The sequence below is a fragment of the Cetorhinus maximus genome, chromosome 15, assembly GCF_964194155.1.
Source record: "Cetorhinus maximus chromosome 15, sCetMax3.hap1.1, whole genome shotgun sequence".
NCBI lineage: Eukaryota > Metazoa > Chordata > Chondrichthyes > Lamniformes > Cetorhinidae > Cetorhinus > Cetorhinus maximus.
In genome coordinates this window covers 103,088,478-103,115,580 of record NC_135893.1, presented here as the reverse complement: position 1 = coordinate 103,115,580, position 27,103 = coordinate 103,088,478, and the positions used below count along the sequence as shown (strand labels likewise).

Here is a 27,103-nt window from a genome sequence, read left to right as displayed (position 1 = left end):
GCTGTTAGAATATTTTCAGGCATTCGGATCATTTCCAGGTACTGACACTGCAAGGCTCTGCATTGTGCTCTCCAGTGTGATCTTATCCACCGAACAATTAAGGACGGTAGGCAGGTACCTGAGGCTGTGCGATCAATCAGAAGATTTGGGGTTGGGGATGGCTGGCAGCCCCACCAGGAGAGGTGGGCGCTGCTGAGGCAGAAAGGCGAGCACAAGGGCACCTCAACATGGAGGCACTGTCAGAAATGTGAATAAAATTCCTCAAGTCAAGAAAGCCGAATCTGGTAGGGCCATCAGAATGGATGGGAAACCCCTGCAGAGGCTTTGTTTCAGCTGAGGATGTGGCCTGTCATCCCATGGCCCCGTCATGGATCAGGGAGCCTCAAGCTTCGCTGACTCCCTGACCTGTTGCCTGGAGGCCTTCTCTACGAAGATGCCAAGCTCCACATTCAGTGGGGGCCCCCTCTGATGTTGCCAAGCTCTGGGGGGAGTCCTCACCATTTCCCGATTAGGCACTTAATTGATCATTATTGGCTACCTGTCACTGTCGTTGTTCATCCGCCACCGGCAAAATTGGTGGAACATGTCAGGGCAATGGCCCAACACCCTTATCCCCGACCTTAATTCCGATTCTGCCTTCAAACTGGGCCCACAAAGATTCCACCCTTGGTGATGCAACAAATAATGCCTGTTAATGTTAAGACAAGATTGCAGTTAGATCCATTTAGATGAGTTTTTTTGCGTTTAGTATTCATCTTTCCCCTGATGTTTGCTCCTCATTGCCTCCCCTCATCACTCTGGTTGTGTTGAATGAGTACCTTTTCTGAGATATGCTAATTTCGGATGGTCAAAAGCAAAATGCAATGAACAGCAAGGAAATATAGGCAATGATATTGGCTAGATCTGTGCCAGAAGATACAAGAATTGATGATCCTTTGGATATTTAAAAGGTATAAATGATGGAATAAAGAAAGCAATATGTCTCTATGTCTAAAAGATCGCACTACTCAAAGCTCACAGTGAAAAGGAGATCATTGATGGAGACAACGATGCAATGTTGCATTAGCGAAGAGCTTGATATAGAGCCATGTATAAATGAGTTTGAAAAGCCAGTCACCTCCCTAGAATCAGGAAAGGCTGCAGGAAAAGATGGAATCCCAGTAGAAGCAGTGAAAAGTAGAAGACAGGTTGTTCTTGTACTTCTGCACAATGTCTTGCTCGCTTGCATGTTGCTGAAGGAGGGGTACCACAGGACATGAAGGATACTTGCATCATTGCATTATACAAAAACAATATGATCACAATATGTATAGGTGAATTTCTTTAGTGTTGCTGGTAAGGCCATGGTGTGGGTTATTCTTAAATACATGCTGAAAGTGTTTATCAAGGGAGATAGCCTGGCTTCTGTGCTTGTGGCACTGTTTTAAAATTAGGGGTCGCCCTTTTAGGACAGAGATGGGGAGAAAGTTTTTCTCCGAAGATTGTGTGAATTTGGAATTCTCTGCCTCAGAAGGTGGTGGAGGCGGGGTCATTGAATATTTTTAAGACTAAGGTAGATAGATTCTTATAAAAACAAAAAGCTAAAAGCTACTGCGGATGCTGGAAATCCAAAACAATAACAGAATTACCTGGAAAAACTCAGCAGGTCTGGCAGCATCGGTGGAGAAGAAATCAGTTAACGTTTCGAGTCCTCATGACCCTTTGGCTATAGAGGCTATACTCAGTTCTGCCGAAGGGTCATGAGGACTCAAAACGTTAACCGATTTCTTCTCCACCGATGCTGCCAGACCTCCTGAGTTTTTCCAGGTAATTCTGTTTTTGTTTTAGATAGATTCTTGTTAGGAAAGGGAATCAAAGGTTATCGGGGTAGATGGGAATGTGGAATTTGAAACACAAACAGATCAGCCATGATCTTATTGAATGACGGAGCAGGCTCAAGGGGCCGAATGGCCTGGTTCTGTTCCTATTTTGTATGCTGCTATCATCAATCGATATGGTTTTTGCACTAAGGCAACTACTATGCTTGGAAACAAGATTATAAATTCTATCTATAAATTCGATTAATGCACTGCACTAGAGAACCCATGTGCTGCAACACCGTGATGCTATGAAATTTCCCAGGTGGAATATATCAAATTGAAGTTACACAAGAAATAGTGAAACAATTTTATATATAAAAAAAATCTGAAGTGGCACTTTTTCTGCACCTTCGTTTACAATTTTCCATCTGACGTCTACCTAGTTCAGAGCAGTTGAACAAAATGTTTTGTTTGAGTTTGAGGTAATATCTCATCTTCATACTAGATTCTATTTCAGTCCAAGATAGTATCTGTAAATTTAATGCTTTAACCAGTTACCCCTCTTGAGTGAGTTAATGGCACTTCATGTGATTTACTTAGGGACAGAAAATCACTCATTGTGCTTGCATAGCCTACATTATAGGGTGTTAAGGAGATAAATTTATATGATTGCTATAGATTATACACCTGATTCACATTTGATTTATCATTTGTGTGTTGTCAGTTTTCCTCACTCATGGAATAAGTTTGATACTTCACCATTTCCTTGAGATGCTTGTGGTTTCTGTAACAGAATTTTTTGAATTTAAAAGCTTTTTATGTTTATCCTAGTTTCTCACATTTGTTCCTTCAATATCACTGGCTGCGCTTGTACCACTGTGAATACCTAGAAATAGTAATTCAACTCATAAGCCTAATTCATTATTTTGAAGCAGAATTCTGCTTATGTATATAAAATTCTTGAAAAGTCTAACAGTAATTCGATTCAAATGTTATGGTTTCTTCCTGATGAGTTCTAGCAGTCAGTGCATTGGAGTCTCAGAAATGGTTGGTGTTTTTTCAAAAAGCATGCTAATGAGGCCCGCTTTTTAATGTGCCGGGCCTTTCGCCAGAGGGATCAGGCAGCTGGCCCACTATCTCCACCTGCCAGCTGCTTGATAGCTAAAATCTACCCTTACATATGACCATAACTGTAGCTGTATTTGCACCGGAGATCAGCTTATTTTAACTTATAATTTGAGGGTAGGAAATGCTCAGCCTGAATATCAATGAGAAATAATGATTTGGCCAAATAACCTCCTGTCACTTTGATTGGGATGTTGTTAATTTATCACTTAGAAAAGGTGAGACCCAATTGCACTTGTGCAGCAGTTGATCTAGTTTTTGAATTAGCACTCTAATTGAATTGAAAGTTTGTAATCTTTTCTGATAGCTGTATTAACAGAAGACCTGAAGGGGCAGTGTTTTGTTGTTGGAGAAAGTATAAAACACAAATCAAAGAAAATTAATGTGTCCTTTCATGCTGCACGCTGAGGGATTGATGTCTTTTTTGCAGAGGAGGTGTCACGGAGGCGCATATCATGTCAGCAAATAAAATTAAAAAGAAGGCACATATTCTCAATGTGAGCCATGTTTTTACTTAATGTTGAACGCAAAATAATCTTTCATTTCTTTATTATGGCAGCTGAAACAAATAAGATGTTTAATTTTCCCTTCATTCATACGAATGTCATTTTCACAATTGAACAAGTGTTTCCAGTTGCTCCTCCACTAATTTGGATTACCTCTTAACAATTGGAAGGTATGAAAGTGCAGAATTTGTTCACGACTCTAGAGTGTTTTGGTGTTCTAGTACAGCATCATTGTGCATGACCTGCGCATATCAACATGGACTGAAATAGGATTAAAAGAGAAGGCCCTTTAGAGAGACATATACTTTCATGAAAAGAATTTCCTTTTCATTTATCCCACAACATTAGATTTGAAATATGGCCCGTAGCTTGATGGGCCACACTAGTGAGCCCAGGAGACAAGCGTATATTGAAGTGGAATTTCTGTGGCGATGTGAAGAAAATTCTGAAGGAGCACACCATCATGTTTCTGTTTTTGTTTAAAAGTATGCTATTGGACAGAATTTTGAGTTGCAAAGTGATCAGATAATTTAACAATATCGTTTTTTGCGCTCACTTAAATAAATCAACCAAAGAGAACTATTGCCATTTGTTTCAGACGATGGAGAATATCATAGCTGTTAAATTTAAGATTAAATGTGAAATCCATATGAGTGAGATATATGCAAGCTACGTAATAAAAGATAGACAAATTTACTTTTGACATGTGGGTGACATTGATGTGGTTGTATTGTTCGTTCCGAGTTAATTTTCATCTTTAGCAACGACTAAGTGGTTCAGAGAGTATTAAAGGTTAACTGGGTAATGTAGTGTGTAGACCAGACGAGATAGGGGTGACAGGGTCCTTTCTCTGTTGGGCATCAGTGAATCAGTTGGGTTTTTAAGACAATCCGGTGGGTTTCATGTTAGTATTTTTTGGGGCCAGGCTACAATGCCAGATCTATAGAATTAAATTTCGCAACTTGCCATGATATCTGGATTTCTAGACTGATGGTACAAAGCAGACTTTTTTGTCTGAAGCATGGGTTCGAATCTGATTGGGGCTGATGAATAAGTGCCTCTTCTGCTTGCTGATTGTAGGATGTATTAGGTGGTATTGTGTGAAAGAAAGCAAGCTAAGGTATTGAGCCTTGGCTGATTTACTACATTTGGAAAGATGCCCCAATACCACCAAGTGTTAGAGGATGTCTGCCGGTACTTTGCAGCTGGACTGGCCTTTGTAGGATTGGCACATACAGAGATAGTAATGATGAGCTATTTGCTGATACTTGCTTGTATCTCCATACAGGTATACTGTAATGCCAACCTACCGCGATAGTACCATGGAATGCTGTAGCAAATAACCTCAAACAGCATCATTATGACTTCAGTAAATATTAGAGCAAGGGCTGGGTATTGCTGGGCTACTCTTCAGCTGTCTACAGACTCATGCCTACACTTAGAGTTAGCCATCACATCTTTACAGCCTAATTCCTTTACTCCTTCAATCTTGATCAAGGCTACCAAAATCAGACATTTTGTCCTTTTGTGGTAACATTCCCATGTAATAAGCCCCATTCCATTAAGATTTAGTTTGCTCATCTCTGCCTCTTTTCCTGTCATAGAGTCATAGAGGTCTACCGCACAGAAAAAGGCCCTTTGGTCCATCGAGTCTGTGCCAGTCAAACAAGTACCTAACTATTCTAATCCCATTTTCCAGCACTAGGCCCATAGCCTTGTATGCCATGGCATCGCAAGTGCACATCCAAATACTTCTTAAATGTTACCATGGTTTCTGCCTCTACCACCCTTTCAGGCAGTGAGTTCCAGATTCCCACCACCACCCTCTGGGTGAAAAAAGTCTTCCTCACATCCCCTCTAAACCTCCTGCTCCTTACCTTAAATCTATGCCCCCTGGTTATTGATCCCTCCACCAAGGGGAAAAGTTCCTCCCTGTCTACCCTATCTATGCCCCTCATAATTTTATATACCTCAATCATGTTCCCCCTTGATCTCTGCTCCAAGGAAAATAACCCCAGTCTATCCAATCTCTCCTCATAACTAAAACTCTCCAGCCCAGGCAACACCCTGGTAAATCTCCTCTGCACTCTCTCTAGAGCAATCTAGTGCTGTCCTCTGTCGACTCATCTGGAACTGCATCTGTTGTTGAATGATTCATGAAAATTAGCTTAGACTGAAGAATTAAATGCTATTTACATGTTTTTTTTCAGGCAGCATTTCCACTAGCTTTAAACCATTTAAAGCTGACTAAGATATGTAAAGGAAAATTCACCCCATTATTTGAAGGAAGACAGCCATCGATTTTTAAATGGCAAAACCTAACTGAAATTTTCAGCTTCTAGTTGTCCAGGCAGTCTTTGACAACTTTGTTGACTTGGCACAATATTAAATGATGTCTTTTATTTATTCATTGTCATAATGCGGGTGTCACTGCCATCCTTAGACGTCCTTGAAAAATTGGTGGCTTTTTTAAACTGTTGCAGTCTTTGTGGTAAAGGTGCTTCACAATTGTGTTCATCATGAAGTTTTAGGAATTTGATCCACTGATAATGAAGGAACAGTAATGTTGGCCCTCATGATGGTGTTTGGTTTGGAGTAGAACTTTGAAGTGATAGTGTTCCTATGTACTTGCTGCCGTTGTCACTCTTAATGGTGCAGATTGCAGGTAACTGAAAAACCCTTAGTGGGTCACTATTGTGTGTCCTGTAGACAGTATGCACACTGCATCCACAGTAAGCCAGTGGTGGAAGGAATGGATGTTTAGTCTAGTGGATGAAGTGCAGATCAAAAAAACTGTTATATTTTCGATGATATTGAGCTTCTTTAATGTTGCTCTATCGAGCTGTCCCTCACCATCACTTCTCTCTCACTGCCTCTGATTTCTCAAACTGTTTGTCCAACATCCAGTATTGGTTGAGCAGTAATACTCTCTAAATGAATGTTGGAAGACCAAAGCAATTTTCTTCTGTCCCCACCACAAACTCAAATTTTGTTTCCCAATGCTCTTGTGAGGCACTTTGGGATGTTTTACTACAATAAAGGTGCCATATAAATGCAAGTTATTGTTATTGTTGCAGCTGCACACATCAAGGGAATTGGAAAGCACTCCATCACACTCCTGGCTTGTAACTTGTGGGCAGTTCAGAGGCTTTGTAGATGAGCCACCCACTGCAGAATGCCCAGTTTTTGACCACCTGTAAAAACTGTGGCATTTTTGTGGTTGTCCTCGTTGAGTTTCTTGTCAGCTGAAGCTTGTCTGTTATCTAAGGCTCGCTACCTGTGAGCATTGGCTGCTTCATTATGAGGAGTTGCAGATGGAGCTGAACTCTGAGCTGTCATCACTAACTGGAGCAGAACACTGTACAGTAAACAACAAACAACTTCCCTTCTGATCTTACGGTAGAGGAAGGGTCATTGATGAAGTAAGGAATGTGGCCTAGGGCAATGCCCTGAGGAACTTATGCAGCGGTATCCTGGGACAGATGATTGGTCTCCAATAACCACTCCTCTTTTTGTCCCATTGGTGTTAAGCCTTCAGTTGCATGAGAACAGCAGTCTGGAGCTTTCTCCCATAACTCCATCCTTTCTCAGCATTCCCTCTCGAAACCAATTTCTTGAGCCAAACTTTCCACCCCATTTCCTAAACTTTTCATTCTTGCTTAGGAGTTCATTCCCAATTAACATTCTGCCAGGTGTTAACTCTAATAATTGTATACAAAGGAAGAACGTGTCTGAAGCTGGTCTTTTACCTCAAGCAGGTTTATTCTTCAGCCAGCTCAACGGAGTGACGGACTCCCAGTTCCTTTCCCCCCCCCACCCCAGAGTGTTACAGCTGCACCTATTTATGGGTCAGCCAATGCTCATCACCTGTCTTAGCAATGTAATTGCCAGTCAACAAGATCCAGTTCAAGGTCCAATTCAGGAAGATGGCGAAGCACACCAAGAAGGTGGGGATTGTGGGGAAATATGGAACCCGTTATGGAGCCTCACTCTGTAAGATAGTGAATAAGATTGAGATCAGCTAACACGCCAAACACACCAGCTCCTTCTGTGGGAAAACAATGATGAAGGGGAGGGCAGTCAGTATCTGGCATTGTGGATTTTGCATGAAAACAGTGGCTGGAGGAGCTTGAGCTGACATCACCGCCTCCACCAATACAGTAAAGTCTGCATTTCGCCGTCTGCGGGAGGTGAATGATCAGTCGAGTCTGACTCCTTCCAGAGGTTTGTGTGTCCTCAAACTTGTTAATAAAATGTTCAATGAAAAGGCAAAAAAACACAATCCTACTCCTGACATTCCCTCTGGGGGAGCTGGTTAGCTCAGTTGGATAGATGGATAGTGTGCTGATCAGACTAGTGCCAACAGCATGGGGTTCCATTCGCAATCCGGCTGAGTAGATTTGGGCCTGTCTCTTCATCCTATCCATCGCATAAATCATGACACTTGCTGTGGTTCAGAACATAATCGCCAAGAATCTTCCTTCAGGCATAGAGCTCAAGACGATGATGATAAAGATAAGCAATGTAATTGCTGATACATTGACATCAGGTGTCTTGAGACATTTCCCTGTGGTGAAGCAGAGCAGAAATCTAAGTTATTGTCTAAAAAAGGTTTGAAGAAAGATGTGTATTAGCTTCCTAATGTAGCACCTGGACAATATCCAGACTTGGACTGACAAATGGCAAGTAACATTCGTGCCACACAAGTGCCAGGAAATGACCATCTCCAACAAGAGAGAATCTAACCATCACCCCTTGATGTTCAATGGCATTACGATCACTGAATCTCCCACTATCAACATCCTGGGGGTTACCATTGACCAGAAACTGAACTGGACTAGCCATATAAATACTGTGGCAGAGCAGGTCAGAGGCTAGGAATTGTGCGACGAGTAACTCACCACCTGACTCCCCAAAGCTTGTCCACCATCTACAAGACACACGTCAGGAGTGTGATGGAATACTTCCCACTTGCCAGGATGAGTGCACCTCCCACAATACTCAAGAAGCTTGACACCATACAGGACAACGCAGCCTGCTTGATTGGCACCTCACCCACAAACATTCACTCCATCTACCACTGATGCACAGTAGCAGCAGTGTGTACCATCTACAAGATGCACTGCAGGAATTCACCAAGGCTCTTTAGATCACACCTTTCAAACCCACAATCGCTACCGTCTTGAAGGACAAGGGCAGCAGCTGGAAGTTCCCCTCCAAGTCACTCACCATCCTGACTTGGAAATATATCACTGTTCCTTCACTGTCGCTGGGTCAAAATCCTGGAACTTCCTTCCTAACAGCACTGTGGGTGTAAATACACCACAAGGACTGCAGTGGTTCAGTAAGGCAGCTCACCACCACCTTCCCAAAGGCAACTAGGGATGGGTAATAAAACCTGGCCCAGTCAGAAAAGCCCACATCCTGTGAAAGAATAAAAAAAATTTTAAGAAGTATTTTCCAAACACTGCAATGTCTATTATGCAATATAAGATCCAGACTTTAAAATATGTTTGATTGTACGTTTGTGTTTCAGGAAATATAGGAAAAAATGACTTGTAGAAAAGATGAAATTTGTACTGTGTATTTGCTTGGTTGTCTATATCTTAGATCATGAAAAATACAAGCCGCCTTGTTTTATACAAAAGGCAGATAGGGGCTGGTAGAAATGGAGGAAGGGGTACGAAGTGCTAAGACTGAGAGAGACAGACACAGAAGCAAAATAGTAGTTTCAAAGCTAAAGCATTTCCTGTAAATTTGTGATTTTAATAAAATGACTGAAATACAGAGGGGGTTATCTGTGCAGAGGCAAAACAATGTTTCTTATGAAACAACCAAACGATGGGCAGGTGGAATTATTTTATAGTATTTTGGATAAAACTGAAATTTCAATCATTGTAGATTTCTTTTACTTATTAATTGCTAATGCTGTTCTCCATGCCATGAAATTATATATACAGTAATGCAATGTGCATCTGCAGTGGTTTATCGATTTTGATATGATTTTTACATTGATTTCTGTAAATTAAAGAAGGTAGCTGGTATCATTCCCAGAGCTTTTTAAATTGACTGGTGTTTCCATGTGAAATTTCTTGAATGCAGCTTTGCAGAATATTCTTAGACTTCCACAGTTAACTACTGGCCTAGTTAAATCTATCCTCTTCTGCTCTTACATTGAACTTATCCTGCTTTCATTACAAGGGATTTCTGGGTTTGCCATCATATTTTTAATGTACAGCATTGAGATTTTAAGGTCAATCTGTAACCTATTGCTTTTGATTGCTCACAGTGATCTAATTTTGTAAACTATTTTCCCTCAAAATGCAGCCAGGATTATGTGATGATTTTCTTTGCATGAAAATACATTTCTTAATCCCTTTATTGAGATGCTCATGACTGAGGGAAAAAAAACTTTGATTTATCGTGCATCAGCCTTTATTATTTGAATTCTGCAGTTTAGTGTTTGGAGTTTGAACAACAGATTGAGAGGGTGGGGAGTGGGGTTAAAGGGAGAGAATTGTTAAAGGAGATGTTAGATTGAAAAAATTTAAAAGAATACATTATTTATGAATCCACAGGAGCCATTATGTTCTTGCTGAGTGGCTCTACTCATGTAAAACTGTTCACAAACCCATGATAAAATATTGTTAAATAAGTTTGAAAGTTAAAATTCTATTCATACAGAAGTCATACCTTTTATTTAATAAAAACAGTGGCTAATCTATCATCTATGCCATTGTCTCCTGCCAACAGAATTTGGTGCTCAGCTTTTGCTAACAAAACCCTTGACCTCTTCTGGACCTGAGTTTTCCTGCTAATGCAGCAAACCAGAGTGGATCTCTCTCTTTACCTTCTGCTCATAGCTCTAGTGGAAGGGATTCCACCTGCTGTATAGTGTAGTCAGGAATACACACAAGAACAGGAATTCCTGTCTCAGTTTGGAACAACTAGAAATCCATTTGTGTAGTGTTGAGGAGAGCGGGGTCTGTAGTACTGTAGTAGTGGTAGAATTTTGGACTGAGGAGCAAGAAAAAGGGGGAAATGAATGGGAAAGCGGGATAAACTGGTTGCTTTGTGATTGGAAGGAAGGGGAGTTTCCATAGTTTCAACATTTTAAAATGCAGGGTATAATAATTCCAAGTTTGCATTGGCTGGGAGGAAGAGAGGTTTTGGGGTGATTGAGAAGTAGAGAGAGGAAGGGAAGAAAGCAGGAGTAGCTTTTTGGAATCTGGAATTGTGTGTGTAATCTCTTTGTGACTTGCAGCAACTGCCAGAGCAGACTACTTGGACTAAGAAATTAAGAACAATTTGTTTCTCCATTCAGTTAACTCATGGTTCACCTATTTTTCAACCCTGTTTTTTCGTCTTTGCTCCACATCCCTTGATACCCTTACCAAGCGAAATCTACATGTTTCAGTCATGAAAATTTCAATTGACCCAGCATTGACAGCCTTTTGGAGAAATGAAGGGATTTCCCTTGGTCTTTGTGTGAAAAAGTGCTTCTTGATTTCACTCCTCAGTGACCTCGCTCTGTTTTTAAGATCATGCCTTCTTAGTCTGGATTTCTCCACCAGAGGGAATAGTTTCTCTGTATCTAGCACATTGAATTCCTTTACCATTTCAAACACTTCAAAATCACCCTTCTACTTTCCAAAGTCAAGGGAATACAAGTCAAGTTTATACAACTGATAATTTAACCCATTAGCCCTGTTATGAAGGCTTCCTGTGTCACTTCCTCAGTTTTAAGCAAGGTCATTCAGATAAAGGCCAACATTTCATCCTCCCTTTGATTGCTTTTTAATTTCTGTGCACTAGCTTGAATGAATTGTGTTCATGGACACCTAACTCCCAATGTTCTTCCATATTCCTAATCTCTCACCATTTAAAAAAAATCGTCTTTCACAGATCCAAAGTGGATGTCCTCACACATCATTAAACAACTGTCATAACCAATCATTTTAAGTATTACATTTGAGATGCGACTCAGGAATCAGACCACTAGTTCTCGAGGTTTTACATTAACTAAATGAAACATTTTATTAGTTTACACAGGTTAAAATACATGTACACATGGCTACAAATTACTACTATCATAACTTTTAACAAATTCCCAAACTAATCTCCATTAAGGCAACAGCAACCCATAGATTTAAACATATGCCAGGCAAAGCATTTTCACCTTACGAATTCAAAATGAGGCTCTTTTCACTGTGAAGCCAGTTGGAGGCTTGCAGCTGCCTTTTGATCTTACATTGCCTCTGCCTGCACACCCGAAAACAACTGAATTTATACCCACCAGCCCCATTGAATGTTAATTCTCATTGTATAAACAACCCCTTTGAACTTCACCTTTTAACAATGAAACCCCATTCATTGTACCAATTTTATTAGTAATATAAACATATTGCTTGGCAACTGTTAGAAAGGCGTCAAGTTTTCACCCCACTTCTTGAATGCTGCATTGAAAAAATGCAAATGCAGTCTATCTCTCTTCCATATCAAACTAATACTAACATCAAAGCACCCAGACTAGCTGGCTTTAATCCAATTAAGACATACCTGCAGACCAAACCTCTATTTTAAAAGAAAAATATTTTACAAAATATTATATACACTAATAGCTTCATGACATGTATTCCTGGGGCAATTTTAGGATGGCAACCTGTAACTAGTGGAGTGCCACAGGGATCAGTGTTGGGGCCAAAATTATTGACAATATATATTAATGACTTGGATGAAGGATGTGAATGTACGATCGCCAAGTTTGCAGATGACAAAATAGGTGGGAAGGCAAGCAGTGAGGATGACACAAAAGAGTCTATAGAGGGATATAGGCAGGTTAAGTGAGTGGGCAAAAACTTGGCAGCTGGAATATCATGTGGTAAAATGTGAGGTTATGCACTTTGGCAGGAAGAATAGAGGAGCTGAATGTTATTTAAATGAAGAAAGACTGCAGAAGGCTGCAGCACAGAGGGATTTGGGGGCCCTGTGCATGAATCACAAAAAGCTAGCATACAAGTTCAACAGGTAACAGGGAAGGCAAATGGAATAAAAACAAAAAGCTAAAAGCTACTGCGGATGCTGGAAATCCAAAACAAAATTTAAAAAATAAAAAAATAAATAAAAAAATAAAATAAAAACAAAATAAAAAAAAAAATAAAAATAAAAATAAAATAAAAAAAATAAAAAATAAAAAAAAATAAATGTCTGGCGCATTGACCTCTACCTCGCGGAGGCTGAGCGTCAACTCGCAGACGTTTCCTCCTACCTCTCCCTGGACCATGACCCCACCACAGAACATCAAGCCATTGTTTCCAGGACTGTCACTGACCTCATCTCCTCTGGAGATCTTCCTCCCACAGCTTCCAACTTGATAGTCGCCCAACCTCGGATGGCCCGCTTCTACCTCCTACCCAAAATCCACAAACAGAACTGTCCTGGCAGACCGATCGTGTCAGCCTGTTCCTGCCCCACGGAACTCATTTCTTGTTATCTTGACTCCCTTCTCTCTCCCCTTGTCCAGTCCCTTCCCACCTACATCCGTGATTCCTCTGACACCTTACGTCACATCAACAATTTCCAGTTGCCTGGCCCCAACCGCTTCCTCTTCACCATGGATGTCCAATCCCTCTACACCTCCATCCCCCACCAGGATGGTCTGAGGGCCCTTAGCTTCTTCCTTGAACAGAGGCCCCAACAATCCCCATCCACCACTACTCTCCTCCGTCTGGCTGAACTTGTTCTCACACTGAACAATTTCTCCTTTAACTCCTCTCACTTCCTCCAAATAAAAGGTGTGGCTATGGGTACCCGCATGGGCCCCAGCTATGCCTGTCTCTTTATGGGGTATGTGGAACATTCCTTGTTCCAGTCCTACTCCGGCCCCCTCCCACAACTCTTTCTCCGGTACATCGATGATTACTTCGGTGCTGCTTCATGCCCTCGTCGGGACCTGGAAAAATTTATTAATTTTGCTTCCAATCTCCACCCCTCCATCATCTTCACATGGTCCATCTCTGACACTTCTCTTCCCTTCCTTGACCTCTCAGTCTCAATTTCTGATGATAGACTGTCCACCAATATCCATTACAAGCCCACCGACTCCCACAGCTACCTCGACTACAGCTCCTCACACCCCGCTTCCTGTAAAGACTCCATCCCATTCTCTCAGTTCCTTCGCCTCCGTCGCATCTGTTCTGATGACGCTACCTTCAAAAACAGCTCCTCTGACATGTCCTCCTTCTTCCTTAACCGAGGTTTTCCACCCACGGTCGTTGACAGGGCCCTCAACCGTGTCCGGCCCATATCCCGCGCATCCTCCCTCACGCCTTCTCCTCCTTCCCAGAAACATGATAGGGTCCCCCTTGTCCTCACTTATCACCCCACCAGCCTCCGCATTCAAAGGATCATCCTCCGCCATTTCCGCCAACTCCAGCATGATGCCACCACCAAACACATCTTCCCTTCACCCCCCTTGACGGCATTCCGTAGGGATCGTTCCCTCCGGGACACCCTGGTCCACTCCTCCATCACCCCCTATTCCTCAACCCCCACTTATGGCACCTCCCCATGCCCACGCAGAAGATGCAACACCTGCCCCTTCACTTCCTCTCTCCTCACCGTCCAAGGGCCCAAACACTCCTTTCAAGTGAAGCAGCATTTCACTTGCATTTCCCCTAACTTAGTCTACTGCATTCGTTGCTCCCAATGCGGTCTCCTCTACATTGGAGAGACCAAACGCAAACTGGGCGACCGTTTTGCGGAACACCTGCGGTCTGTCCACAAGAAAGACCCAAACCTCCCTGTCGCTTGCCATTTTAACACTCCACCCTGTTCTCTTGCCCACATGTCTGTCCTTGGCTTGCTGCATTGTTCCAGTGAAGCCCAACGCAAACTGGAGGAACAGCACCTCATCTTCCGACTAGGCACTTTACAGCCTTCTGGGCTGAATATTGAATTCAACAACTTTAGATCTTAAACTCCCCCTCCCCCCATCCCCACCCCGTTTCTTTTCCCCCCCCCACCCGCCTTTTTTTTCAATAATTTATATAGATTCTTCTTTCCCCACCTATTTCCATTATTTTTAAATCTAAAACTAAAACCTTTAGTCTTTCCACCCCACCCCCACTAGAGCTGTACTTTGAATATCCTGTCTTGCATTCTTAATTAGCACTTTTCTCAGACAAAGACCACCACCTTCAACACCTCTTTGACCCTTTTGTCTCTGACATCTTTTGATTATCTGCTCACACCACACCCTCAATGTGTCTCTTCCCCCCCACCCACCTTAAACCAATTTATATTTCTCCCTTGTTGAAACTATGCTTCAGTTCTGCTGAAGGGCCATGAGGGCTCGAAACGTTGACTGATTTCTTCTCCACCGATGCTGCCAGACTTGCTGAGTTTTTTCAAGGCAAATGGAATGTTGGCCTTCATTTCAAAGGGAATGGTGTATAAAAATAGGAAGTCTTGCTAAAACTATACAAGGCACTAGTTAGATCTCCTCTGGAGATCTTCCCTTCACAGCTTCCAACCTCATAGTCTCCCAACCTCGGACGGCCCGCTTCTACCTCCTACCTAAAATCCACAAACAGGACTGTCCCGGCAGACTGATCGTATCAGCCTGTTCCTGCCCCATGGAACTCATTTCTAGCTATCTTGACTCCATTCTCTCTCCCCTTGTCCAGTCTCTTCCCACCGACGTCCGTGATTCCTCTCACGCCCTACATCATATCAACAATTTCCAGTTCCCTGGCCCCAACTGCCTCCTCTTCACCATGGACGTCCTATCCCTCTAAACCTCCACCGGGATGGTCTGAGGACTCTCCGCTTCTCCCTCGATCAGAGGCCCGAACAATCCCCATCCACCACTAATCTCCTCCGTCTGGCTGAACTTGTTCTCTCACTGAACAATTTCTCCATAAACTCCCCTCACTTCCTCCAAATAAAAGGTGTGGCTATGGGTACCCGCATGGGCCCCAGTTATGCCTGTCTCTTTATGGGGTATGTGGAACATTCCTTGTTCCAGTCCTACTCAGGCCCCCTCCCACAACTCTTTCTTCGGTACTTCGATGACTGCTTCGGTGCTGCTTCATGCTCTCGTCGGGACCTGGAAAAATTTATTAATTTTGCTTCCAATTTCCACCCCTCCATCATTTTCACGTGGTCCATCACTGACACTTTCCTTCCCTTCCTGGACCTCTCAGTCTCAATTTCTGGTGATAGACTGTCCACCAATATTCATTACAAGCCTACGAACTCCCACAGCTACCTCGACTACAGCTCCTCACACCCCGCTTCCTGTAAGGACTCCATCCCATTCTCTCAGTTCCTTCGCCTCTGTCGCATCTGTTCTGATGATGCCACTTTCAAAAACAGTTCCTCGAACATGTCTTCCTTCTTCCTTAACCGAGGTGTTCCACCCACGGAGGTTGACAGGGCCCTCAACCGTGTCTGGCCCATCTCCTGAGCATCCGCCCTCACACCTTCCTCTCCCTCCCAGAACCATGATGTGGTCCCCCTTGTCCTCACTTATCACCCCACCAGCCTCCGTGTTCAAAGGATCATCCTCCGCCATTTCCGCCAACTCCAGCATGATGCCACCACCAAACACATCTTCCCTTCACCCTCCCTGACGGCATTCCGCAGTGATCGTTCCCTCCGGGACACCCTGGTCCACTTCTCCATCACCACTTACACCTCAAGCCCCTCCCACGGCACCTTCCCATGCAACCGCAGAAGGTGCAACACCTGCTCCTTTACTTTCCCCCTCCTCACCGTCCAAGGGCCCAAACACTCCTTTCAAGTGAAGCAGCGCTTCACTTGCACTTCCCTCAATTTAGTCTACTGCATTCGCTGCTCCCAATGCAGTCTCCTCTACATTGGAGAGACCAAACGCAGACTGGGTGACCGCTTTGCGGAACACCTTCAGTCTGTTCGCAAGCATGACCCAGACCCCTCTGTCGCTTGCCATTTCAACACACCACCCTGCTTTCATGCCCATATGCCAGTCCTTGGCCTGCTGCAATGTTCCAGTGAAGCTCAACGCAAACTGGAAGAACAGCACCTCATCTTCCGACTAGGCACTTTACAGTCTTCCGGACTTAATATTGAGTTCAACAATTTTAGATCATGAACTCTCTCCTCCATCCCCACCCCATTTCCGATCCCACTTTTTCCAATAATTTATAATTTTTTTTTTACAAATATATTTTTCTTTTCCCACCCATTTTAAAATTTATTTCGATCTATTGTTTCATCTCCACCTTTTAGCCCATTTTGATCCTTTCCCCCCACCCCACCCCCACTAGGGCCATCTGCCACTAGCTTGTCCTGCTTGCTACCCTTTAATGGCCCCATTAGCACATCCTTTAGATAATATCACCACCGTCAACACCCCTTTGTCCTTTTGTCTATGACATCATTGGCAGTCTCTTCTTGACCTCCACCTATCACTGGCCCCCTATCGAGCTCTACCTGTCCCACCCCCCTCTACCAGCTTATATTTCATCTCATTTCTATATTTTTTAGTTCTGATGAAGGGTCATACGGACACGAAATGTCAACTGTATCCCTCTCCGCAGATGTTGTCAGAGCTGCTGAGTTTTTCCAGGTATTTTTGTTTTTGTACTAGTTAGATCACACCTAGAATACTGTGAACAGTTTTGGTCCCCTTATCTAAGGAAAGATATACTGGCATTGGAGGAAGTCTAGAGAAGGTTCACTAGGTTGATTCCGGGGATGGAGGAATTTTCTTATGAAGAGTGGTTTAGTAGGCTGGGCCTGTAGTCATTGGAGTCTAGAAGAATGAAAGGTGACTTAATAGAAACATGTAAGATTCTTTGGGGGCTTGACAGGGTAGATGCTGAGAGGTTGTTTCCCCTTGTGGGAGAGCCTATGACCAGAGGGCATAATCTCAGAGTAAGGGGTTGCCCATTTAAAAGAGATGAGGAGGAATTTCTTCTCTAAGGGTAGTTAATCTGTGGAATTCTTTGCCGCAGAGGGCTGTAGAGGCTGGGTTGTTAAGTATATTAAAGGCTGAGATAGACAGAGTTTTAATCAGCAAGGGAATCAAGGGTTATGGGGAAAGGGCAGGAAAGTAGAGTTGAGGATTATCAGATCAGCCATGATCTCATTGAATGGAGGAGCAGACGTCATGGGCTGAATGGCCTACTTCTGCTCCTATGTCTTATGGTCTGATCTTTTGTGTTGTTATGAACTACATCTACCATTTTTTCCTACTCATGTGATCTATGTTACACACCTTGGTAACTTCCTGCCCCCATTCATGCAACTTACTTTGCCTCCTAACCTTGTCAAAAAAAAAATTTCCACTTATCTCCAAACTTGGATAAACAGCAATCTCTTCCATAATCCAAGTCATTTATAAATATGAAGTAAAGCTAAAGGGGCCTTTATATAGATCCTCAAGGAACACAAATTGTCACATCCCTTCAATGAGACAGTGAGCTCTTGTTCCCACTATTTGGCTGGAATTTTCCAGCACCCCCGCGGTGGGTCCTGTGAGCCATTGAAATCTCAATTCATATCGGTGGGACCGGAAGATCGCGCTGGCGTGGGGAACTGGAAAATTCCGGCCTATGTTTCCTACCTCTCAACCAATTGCTGACCTAGGTTATCTCCAATTCTATGCACTCTTGATATTTGCTAATATTTTGTTGTGCAGCATATTGTGTAAAGCCTTCCTGAATTTCATATGGGCAATATCCATAGACGTACCCCTATCTACCATCCCAGTGACTCCTTGAAAATTTCAACTATATTAGTCAGAGGTGACCTACCGTTCATAAATCCATGCTGACTGTCTTGGATCTGATACTTGTCCAAATATTCTGACACTCTGGGGTTTATATTGCTCCTCCAGTGATGGTTGGGGATTGGGTTAAAAAGTTAAAATCACAGACGCAACACCAACTTTCCATGTTTGCGACTGCTGCTATTTTTATGTTGGCGTGTCGGTGTCCCCCTCTCGAGAGCCAGGATGCTTCATTTTAATATCTAAATCAGGCTCCAACAGCGCAGTTGGGGCCCTGACTTAAATTTAACAGCTGTGGGCTGGGTTCCCAAGGGCTTGGGAAACCCAATAGTTATATGGAGACGGGAGCAGCTGGCTGCAGATCCTACCTGCTTTTTACTCCTTTCGGTCTGAGAGGAACAGACCCTCAAGGAAACCTGATGATTGATCCCTCACTGCTGTGATTGGCTGATCACAAGAGTGTGGGAGTTGGGTCAGCCAATCACAGTAGTGAGGAGAGGCCGCAATCACCAGATTTCCTTGAGGGTCTGTTCCTCTCAGACCGAAAGGAGTAAAAAGCACGTAGGATCTGCAGTCAGCCGCTCCCCCCACCCCAAACCCCTCTGCCCCATGCGCATTCCCTCCCTCCCAATTGCCCTTCTGACCACACCTTGTTCTTCCCCATAATCTTCCCCGATTTCCCTCTGGGATTGTTTCCAAGATACACTCCTGAAAGCAAGCTCCTCTGCTTCCTCCCCCTACATATTGGGGCCTTGGTCTCTGATTATAGATTCCAGTAACTTGCTCATAATTGATGTCAAACTGCTAGTCTGTAGTCAACTGGTTTCTCTCTTTTTCCCTTCTCCCTCTTAAATGATGAAGTGTAATTTGCCACTTTCCAATCCAAAGACACTTTCTCTGAAATTAGAAAGCTTTAGAATTTGATTGAATACCCTGGGATGGATACAAAACTTGTGGAGATTCGTATATTTTCAGGCCCATTATCTTCTCAATATTAGTTTCAAAAATAAAAACTAGATTTACTCTGTTCTTCCTCTTGACTTATTTTTACGCCCTATGTACTGTTGATATTTTGTCATCCTCTTCCATTGTTAAGTCGGAAGCAAATTTTGCAAAAACTCATTTGTTAGTTGCATGTTATCATCTCTTCAAAGTTTGCATTCACCTCTCTTCTCTCTATGAAATCTAATATCAAATTATTATTGACATCATTTTGTAGCATTGAGACATCATGTCTATTTCAAAATCTGGATTGGCGGCCTCAATTGTTTGTTGGCTGATTAATCTGTCTCCAGTACCCTGATAGCAAGATTCAGATCTTCTTTCAGATGTGGAGGCTGCATGCTCTGCTCTTTCCGGTCTGAGAGCAAGCTGAAGTTTAAGATGAAGTTGCAGCACTGCTGAGATCATGTGACAGTCTTAACATATTACCAGATTGAAGCTGACATATTTGTGGTTAGCCTGCTCATGCTTAATTAAAAAGACAGATTTATGCTGAGCTATTAACACTTAGGAAAAATTACTTTTTTGTTATAGGAATAGTAGATTAAGTTATTTGTAGAGTGAACAATGTTCAATGATCTGTTTTCTTCAGGAGTGCGTGGGCACTGAAGCCCAAAAATGATGACACTTGCTGCTTTTCCACGGATTATATGTAGGATTACATAAGATGTACGGCACAGAAACAGGCCATTCACCCCAACCTGTCCATGCCGGCGTTTATGCTGCATTCCAGCCTTCTCCCATCTTTCCTCATGTAAATCTCTTAGCTATAGTTTTCACTTTATACAGTAATGGTCTAGATGAAGGAACTGAGGGCATCCTGGCTAAGTTTGCAGATGATACAAAGATAGGTGAAGGGACAGGTAGTATTGAGGAGGCGGGGAGGCTGCAGAAGGATTGGGACAGGTTAGGAGAATGGGCAAAGAAGTGGCAGATGGGATACAACGTGGGGAAGTATGAGGTCATGCACTTTGGTAGGAAGAATAGAGGCATAGACTATTTTCTAAATGGGGAGAGAATTCAGAAATCTGGAGTGCAAAGGGACTTGGGAGTCCTAGTCCAGGATTCTCTTAAGGATAACTTGCAGGTTGAGTCAGTAGTTAGGAAGGCAAATGCAATGTTGGCATTTATTTTGAGAGGACTAGAATATAAAAGCAGGGATGTGCTGCTGAGGCTTTATAAGGCTCTGGTCAGACCACATTTAGAATATTGTGAGCAATTTTGGGCCCCGTATCTCAGGAAGGATGTTCTGGCCCTGGAGAGGGTCCAGAGGAGGTTCACGAGAACGATCCCAGGAATGAAAGGCTTAACATATGAGGAAGGTTTGAGGATTCTGGGTCTGTACTCGATGGAGTTTAGAAGGATGAGGGGAGATCTGATTGAAACTTACAGAATACTGAAAGGCCTGGATAGAGTGGACGCCGGGAAGATGTTTCCATTAGTAGGAGAGACTAGGACCCGAGGGCACAGCCTCAGTAAAGGGAAGACCTTTTAGAACAGAGATGAGGAGAAACTTCTTTAGCCAGAGGGTGGTGAATCTATGGAATTCATTGCCACAGAAGGCTGTGGAGGCCAGGTCATTGAGTGTATTTAAGATGGAGATAGATAGGTTCTTGATTGGTAAGGGGATCAAAGGTTACGGGAAGAAGGCAGGAGAATGGGGTTGAGAAACTTATCAGCCATGATTGAATGGCGGAGCGGACTCGATGGGCCGAATGGCCTAATTTCTGCTCCTATGTCTTATGGTCTATAGTTTCTCATCCTTGGAAGCAACCTGGTGAATTATCATCATTAAAACAGATCATATGTTCATTATTACATTGCTATTTGTGGGACTTTGTTGCACACAAATTGGTTGTCATGTTTTCTGGGTGACAACAGTGACCAGACTTTAAAAGTACTTAATTGGCTTTAAAGCACTTTCGGATGTTCTGAGGTTGTGAAAGGTGCTACTTAAATGTAAGCCTGTCTTTCTTACTTTCTTTACTCCTGTGTTCTGCAATTGTAGTGGTAAAACTGCAGAATAAAAAGGTTTGTACGTATCATCCTTAACTTTGTTTGCTCTGTCTCCTCCTTCACTTATCAGTTATCATGCTGATTTCTTAATCGCCAAGCAGCACTCAAGTAGCATGCTGTCTGGCCCGCTGTGTATTTCCAGCTTTTTCTGTTTTTGTTATCATATTTACGGCACTTGTATTTTTTCTAGATTGGATTGGTAATGGCTTTGTCATAAGACATGTTGTTGAATACTTTGTAATTACACTGTTAAATAATTCTGAAGATATTGATAAAGATGACCCACTAAATTAAAAAAATATATTTATTACTGCAAAGGGAGAAGTGAGGCTTTAACTGATAAATCTTTGAAAATGCCTCAACAAAGAGAAATAAAATTGATGGAAAAGTGCGCTGTGCGTTCTTGAGCTGGAGCTTGGTTTTAATTAGATGATCAGCTTTGTATAAGCTGTGACATTATATTGCATTAATGATAGCCACACTCCAAGTGCACTAAGTATTGTTAGAAGATGAAAAGAAAGACAGACTTGCATTTATTTAGTGCCTTTCACAACCACAGGATGTCCCAAAGCGCTTTACAGCCAATTAAGTACTTTTTGAAATGTCTTCACTGTTGTAATGTAGGAAACATGGCAGTTAATTTACACGCAGCAAGCTCCCGGACAAACAGCAATATGATAATGAGCAGTAATCTGTTTTTATGATGTTGCTTGAGGGATAAATATTGGCCAGGACACTCCCCTGATTTTCTTCGAAAACTGCCAGGGGAACTCTCATTTCTGCCTGAGAGAGCCGATGGGCCTCAGTTTAATCTCTCATTGGGAAGATGGCACCCCTCACATTACAGAACAGTCTCAGTACTGCACTGGAGTATCAACTTTGATTTTTGCGCTCCAGTCCTGGAGTGGGAGGTGAAGTCCCCACCTTCTATCTCAGTGACGAGAATCCTACCAACTTTGCCATAACAAACGAGCAGGAAAATGTGCCCTGGGTGAACTTGTATTTGTCACCTTTTATTTAAGTTCATAGGTGTTGTAGTAGCATTTGAAAAAGTCTCGGAAGTAAAGCTGTAATCTCAAAAGCCTTTTGTAATTTACTTTAAAAGGAGAGAAAATTTAATTCAATTGTGTCAAACAATAAATGATGTAACCCCTGAATTACAAAATAGCTAAGTGACAAATAAACTAAACATTAAATTAAACATTAAGCTAATCAAAACAATAACAAATAAAAAAAGAGCCTTTGTTAAAGTTTCCAAGACTCAGAAGGTGACTGTGTACCTTTGACACTGCACACTCTGATATTGCTTGTGACAGGTTTATATTTTGGTGCACGTCATTCAGGACTGTCAGTGAAGATAACCTGTCGTCTCCCATGGCCAATCACAAATACGCTTTTATGAGCTTCATCTTAAGAAACTCATTGCGCATTTCAAGTGTTTTTCCATCGTGGTTGCATCTTCATTGCAGTTATTAACTGAGCTTTTTGTTTTCTGTTCTGCACCCCTGACATCATATTCTTCCTGCTTGATCAAGGCAACCACTACCCACCCCCACCCCCACCACCCCGCGGATCCTGGACTATGGCGTACTGGGCAATCACCCATGTCGCCCACCCATAAGCCTGACTATAATGAGAAAGTGCTCACAAAAATGAGAGGATTGATGAAGTAATTTTAATTGAGAACTTACATTGATTACCTTATTTGCATTTAAAAAGGATTGATGTTAAAATGTATGTTTTGCATAATGGCTATAATGTTTTTATATTGTGTTCATTATACTACAAATGTGTCTTAATTGACCAGAATGCTTGAAAGTGGTTAGTTGGACATAGAATCACATGTACGCCTCTCATTTGCTTCAAGGATTTTTGATTTAGCTGAATATAATTTACCAGCTAAACTTGAGGAATTTAGACTCGAAGCCTGCTTAATAATTTTAAAGAAAGAAGAAATCAAGTTTTATCATATATACGTGTCTATCAAAATAACTTAAAAATATCCATGTAATTCTGCCAAGGACTCCTCCTCAAGCTCATTGGACTTGCATTGCATCATGTTGTGCTGAACCACAGAGATCACAAAGTGGTTATAGATCCTTGAATTGCTTAATCTTATCCACGACTGCATTTGGGAGTGCTGCACTTATCTTCAGTGCGCTTGAGAATGAAACTTGAAACATCAACCAGAATTCTCATTCTTAGTTAACAAACAATGATCCTTGCTGGGAAGTCTGTGTGTGTAAGCATTAGGTGAGGATCAGAGTTAAGTTTAGGATGAGCTGTGATGCCCTCCACAGTGGAATAGCCTGCTTTTCTCACTTCCAAGCTTGTACGCAAAGAATGGCATTTTGGAGAGGTGTTCCTGTAGCCCAGCATGAATTGAAATCATGAGTAAAGGAGCGAAGAAAAGGAGAGAAAAAATTGTCTCCCAATATGATCTCCTGAGGCAACTAAAGTCATCAGACATTCACAAGTGTATATATGGCATATATACACTTTGATACCAGTGCAGGGAAGCAAAGCACCATTATTTTGCATTGAAAATGTGATACATAACGATCCTGAAATGCACACATTGTTCAATTGCCAGAAATAAAAGAACCCTACACTTAGGAACAACTCACCTCTAATCACCATTTATATGACATAGAAATATCATATTTTGTTTTCTCAAATTTAACTCCAAAGATGATTACCACAGCACCAGTGGTAATCTCAGTTCAGTGTGAAATGAAGTATCAGGGAATGAAGCTGTCAAACAGAAAATAGAGCAGTCAGCACAAAGAAGTTGGTGGGCGAGAGGAACAGGACACAAGGCACAAGTTGACGCAGTGATGAAAAGAGATTAGTCTCTTGTTGTTTGGCAATAAGGAATAGAAATATTTGGAGCTTCAGATGGGCAGAGATGTGCTTGGAGTGGAGGCTGAGGCCAGGATGGGGGCTCGTAAGAATGTCTAACCGACTGTATATTGTACTGTGGATTGGTAGGACATGGCTGTATTTACAATTTCCGATACAGTAAATTCCCAATCAGCCTTCATGCCTGAATATCAGTTGGATGTTATTTATTGTGGAGCAGATCGTAAAATGTTTTGTTTCACTGAAGGTCAGCCGCATTGAGGAATTGCATCTACGTGCTGCTACACTGCATCATTAAGAGAGAGCTTTGAAGCAGGCCATCCCTTGTCTTTCTTGTGAATTGTTGGCATATGTGCAATACCTGATTATGGGAGAGCAATAATCAAATCGAGATTCAGAAGAATGTGTGGTTAGGAAAGAAAAATATTTATTTAGACGTTCTTTTATCTATGATACTTATAGCATTGAGTCAGCACATCAGTGATGGGAAACCATAATTTGTCAGTTATTGTTTCCTATCCATTATTCTGGGCACAAGACTCATCGCTTCAGGTTGTTGCTTTAAGACATTGTTTTGCAGAGTACCCAACTTGTTAACTTCAATCAAATTTTTAATATTCTTTATCTAAGTTGCATGGATAGATTGGAGAAACTGGGGCTGTTCTCCTTAGAGGAGAGAAGGTTGAGAGAAGATTTGATAGAGGTGTTCAAAATCATGAGCGGCCTGGACAAAGTTCACATTTCCCATTGGTGGAAGAGTTGAGAACCAAAGGATACCAATTTAAGGTTATTTGGCAAAAGAACGTGTTTCTCACGTGTTGGTGCAGACTCGATGGGCTGAAGGGCCTCTTCTGCACTGTGAGATTCTGTGATTCTGTGACTTGAGGAAAAGCTTTTTTACGCAGTGAGTGGTTAGGATCTGGAATGCGCTACCTGAGAGTGTGGTGGAGGCAGATTCAATTGTGGCTTTCAAAAGAGAATTGGATATGCACCAGAAGACAGAAAATTTGCAGGGTTACGGGGAAAGGGCTGGGAAATGGAACGAGCTGATTTGCTCTTGCAGAGAGCTGACATGAACAGAGCAGGACAAATGGACTCGTTCTGTGCTTCTTATGATCCCTAGCTGAAGTTACCCCTGGACAAGCCTGATCCCAGTGTGGAACCCAGCTTGGGTTTTATTTATTTGTTTAGATATGTGGAGAGTATCTACTGAACAGAGGCACAGGAGTCAACTGATGAACTTTTAACAAAAGAATAAAACATTTATTTAACATGAAAAGATGAACTATATTACAACACTCCTTCACCCACAGCTATACCTTTACAGATGTATACAGATTTGTGAGAATAACATAAGTTACAAAAGTTATCTTATGCTTTAATGTTCACAGTAAATACACAGTTCATGTAAACCTATGGCGACCGGTGGTCAGACACACCACACTCTGAAGCCAAGTGACAGATGCCACCTCAACCTGATGCTATGGATCTCTCCTCAACTCCCCCCAGACGCTTGTCATACCATGAGCCAACCAGTCTCACTGCACTCCGTCTTTCACACGAGGGTTTCCAATCTTCACTCTCCAAGACCTCACCTTGGAATCTTCACTCAAATTAACACTTTCTCTCAGACACCTTCCGCAAGGGTTCACTTCCAGGGTTTTGAACTCTCCTCCTGATGTTCCCCTTCCCTGGTTCACCACATGCATTCCAGCTGTCTTCCACACACTCATTCACTGACTCAGCCATCAACGGTACACCACTGCATCCCATGCCCATAGCAAAGAGTTACAGACCTTCAGTTGTCTCTTTGGCCCTTCTTGCCTTTTACAAGCTGTTCTTGCCTTAAAGCTGCTTTCTGCAGCTTTTGTCTCTTTAAATCTGATGCTTGGAGCCTTCCTCTCTACCCCTCACTCTTAACTTCACTTAACAGGCCCTTTTCCAGGTTCCTATCCTTCCTTTGACTAGAAGGTTTGCTTGGGACTTTCCCCTTTTTCTGCCTCGCCGCTTTGGCCTTCGGGTCTTTTGGTTCTTTAGGGAAATCTGCAGCTCCTCCTCCCAGTGCCCAGTCTCTCTGGGGTCTTGGTTTCAAACTGGACTTAAGACTTCTGTTTCTTTAGTTTTTCTGTGTGTGCCTGTGGGAGGGACCTGCCTCTCTGGACCCCTGTTGCTAGGCAATGACCCAATTCTCCTACTCTTGTATTTACTTAACAGCTTAATTTGTAAAACTTCAAACTTAATTAGCAATGCAGGCACCTTTTTAAAGTGAAACTAAAACTCAATGTGACCTCTTAACACGTAGGCACAGAAATACAAATCAAGCTTAAATTTTAAAGCTAACACCTACAAATACCAATATAACTTACTTAAACTGTCTCTATTTCCTAACAGTGCTGTAAAGATTCTATGATTCTTAGTAAGAGCCCTGACTACATTTTTATTTTTGTATTCCTAAATAATTTCTATGCAATGCAAATGAGAACCATAACTATTCATCTCCTCGTTGTACAGTTTTGACCACTACAATCTCTAACTGGTTATCTTATGTAACAATCGGCAATAATTTGGTTCTCTTTCTTGGAGCCTCAGCCATTAGTCATACATCATTGGTCTTTTATAGTCATGGAACCCATTTACACAGCAATACTAATTTGATTTCATGATGAATTTGCAGCTGTTTTACATTAAAATGTACTTTGTAAACACTGTAAGGTTCATTTTAAACTCCACCTCTACTAGAAAGTACAAATAACTTTGTACTGCTGATTTTAATACAACTACAAATTGTTAATTTCAGTCAGCCCTTGTAAGTGCCTACTGGCAGCCTCTCCTGAATGTTGTCAAATATTCAGCCAGACTGTTTACTTTAAAATAAAAATCACATTGGGCCAAATCTCCCAGTTTCCGGATCGTCGAAATCAGACATACGACTGAAGATGCGTATCAGGACCCTGTGCAAGCCCTGATGCTCGGACCTACGTGGGAATTGCCTGGGGAATTTCACCTTCCAACGGGCA

At 42.3% G+C, this 27,103-nt stretch overlaps 1 protein-coding gene and 1 pseudogene across 2 annotated transcripts in view; both read left to right on the top strand.

Annotated features, from left to right (window-relative positions):
- snx29 (sorting nexin 29) overlaps nucleotides 1–27,103 on the top strand; it is a 504,385-nt gene that overhangs the window by 165,945 nt on the left and 311,337 nt on the right. The gene's annotated exons all lie outside the window — the stretch shown is intronic.
- On the top strand, nucleotides 7,357–7,749 carry LOC144691126 (large ribosomal subunit protein eL43 pseudogene; annotated as a pseudogene).